Source organism: Morone saxatilis, unplaced genomic scaffold, assembly GCF_004916995.1.
Source record: "Morone saxatilis isolate NCDOM2014 unplaced genomic scaffold, NCSU_SB_2.0 Contig16, whole genome shotgun sequence".
Taxonomy (NCBI): Eukaryota; Metazoa; Chordata; class Actinopteri; family Moronidae; genus Morone; species Morone saxatilis.
The window spans coordinates 5,617,994-5,620,715 of record NW_023339718.1 but is presented as its reverse complement, the minus strand read 5'-3'; positions in this window follow the sequence as shown (position 1 = coordinate 5,620,715).

Below are 2,722 nucleotides of genomic sequence, written 5' to 3'. Positions count from 1 at the left end.
GTCGCCTTAGCATGCGAGAGGTACGGGATCGCATGCCCCGCATTTCTCCACAGCTCTTTTAACTCCCCACTTCCCTCAGCTTCTGATCAGGCCTGAGTACAAAAAGTACTATGGGATATAAAATAAAAGCCTTTGTTGTTCAACAAAAGTAATCCCCTGTCTCGTGGCCTGTTACTGGATTTCATTTACTGATTCATAAAAGTAGTAGTGAGCTCATTTTTAACCACTTTATAATCCTCTCTAAGTAGTTTATCCTCTAAAATAAATTAAGCTATTAAGTTGATCATTCATGCTTTAAAAAAACACACACACCAGTAAACTATGGTTGTCTTGAATCAGATTATACATAGAGTAAGTTGGTGACAGGTATAGAAAATCGTAGTGAGTAGAAGTATAGAAGTAGCAGAAAATGAAAGAATAACTGTAGATTAAAAATATTTATATGGTTTGATTATCTGGGGGGGAAAACAAACCAGAGTTGCCTCAGAGTCTCACCTTCAGGTTTATGCTCAATTATGGTTGAATTTGTTCATTTTTCCTATGATTAATGTGTTTCCACAGAGGTTTTAGAATAGCTACGTAGCGTCAACTGTTTCCTTTTAGGTATGGTTTTACAAATAGAAGTTGCATGGATCTACCATTTGAGCTAATTCCCCTCTGCCTTAAAGGAGCAGTCCACTGAACCTCTGTGTGTGCACTCCCCCTCGCCCTCTGACCCTCTTTGGGTGCACACCCAGTGCAGTCCACCCCTTTGTGACTGTGTTTTGTCTCTCCTTTATACTCCTTCATACTACGTATTCATCCTTATGTTCCTTACACTACAAAACAAATATGCACACAAAGCAGTAAAAATGAGGAGTGTCATATTTTCTCTTCCTGCAGTCAGTTCTTCAGGCAGCAGCAGTTGAATTATTCTCCTGGCAATAACTCAAGAGAAGAGAGACTATATTGATCCCACACTGGGGATATTTGCTTGTTTCAGCAGCTCCACATAAACACAATAGATCAGAAAGAAAAATAAGAGTTATATGTACACTATATATAGCATTTTATATACAGACATGATTGATGCAACATTACACAGAGATAATTGCAAAGATTATTGATTACACATGTAGCATTATAATAGAAATATATGTATACAAACTTGAAAGAGGGATGAGATTTGCAGGAGGTAGAGGCACAGTGTAGAAATAAATACAATTACACAGGACAAAAACACACAGTGAAATTTACAGGAAATATAGGCTTTAAATATGTAGAATTGCACAGTAATAGTATCTGTAGTGTAAGTGTTGGCCCATATGACAGAGACAACAAACAGTGCTGTATTATGTCATTCTGGTGTTAAACAGTCGGACTGCTGTTGGAATGAAGAACCTGCAGTATCAGTGGATCAGTTTCCACCCCAACAGGAGTAAAACTTCCTGTAAACTCTGAATATTTGGAGTTTAAAATGGAGTAATAATTGGTCCGAGTGTTTGTGTTGTGTCTGTTCAGAGTAACAGCAGCAACAGGTTGCCGTCTCTTTAAGAAGCTCTGCCTCCTCCCCCGAGATCCCCCCTGTGAGGGGAGTGACCTTCCCAGCTTTAACTCACTCCCATTGGACAGAAGGACCTGTCACTCTGCAGCTGTCTCTCTGACTGGCTGGGAAACAGATTTCCTGTGTACATTCAAAGAAAGGGGGAGAGAGGAGGAGAGGAAGAGAAGTTTGTAACGGAGCAGGGAGGAAAACAGAGGGATGAAGGAGTGAATGTGTTTAGGTCAGAAAGGAGGAGGTGAGATGTTGTTTTCTGTGAGTTAAAGAAGAGGAGGAGGAGGAGGAGGAGGACATGAGGGATGTTACCCAGCAGCCCCGTGTGGTCTCTGGGGTCCAGGACTGAACTGACTGCTGTAAGTACACAAACACCTCTGTGTGTGTGTCAGCCTCTCAACGCTCGCTGCTCTCCGCTCTGTGTTCTCACTGGAAAACTGACTACTGATAAAGTGTCAGTGAGTACTTAAAGATCAGTATGCAGATTAAATCACTTGTTTTTTATTGTTGTCCCACAATGCAATGCAGAGGACGTAGAGGAGCTGCTCCCAGCTGGAAAACATAAAAACAAACTGTGAACGGTGGTGAAACCAAATGTATTCAGTGTATATAGTGCACTGTATGAGCAGGTAGTGGGGCTCTCAGGCTGTTTACACCTTTCTATTAACATACAGTGTGAACGACCACAGAGACTCATCCTCATCAGATCACTTGAACCACTTCCTGAGGAGGGCAACCACAGATCTTTCATTGTGTAAACTATATAACCGACTTGCAGCACTGTGAACCCAGAAATGTTGAGTACCACAGTTTTCTGTTAGAAATGTTCAGTCTGGGTCTCCAGCATTTAGAAACTGACAGATGCTAACCTGCATATGTTGGACAATTAGCATAATTAGCATTAATAATCAGCTATATGGACAATATTTCAGTAATTGTTTGGCTGATTTGGACAATATAGGAGTGTTTTTGGGGCTTATGTTAAGTACAAAATGTCTGTTTAAACCAGAAGTGGCCACATTTTAACTCCCAGAGGTCTAGTCTAGAGATCTAGCCCACTAGTAACCTCAATATCACCAGACTCCCTTTAAAAACTGCAAAACTTTAGAGTTTTTGAGTGAGGAGAAACTTGTTTTTCCAAATAGCACACAGATTGTTCGTGAGGCTATGCTAAGCGAGCGCTCTACC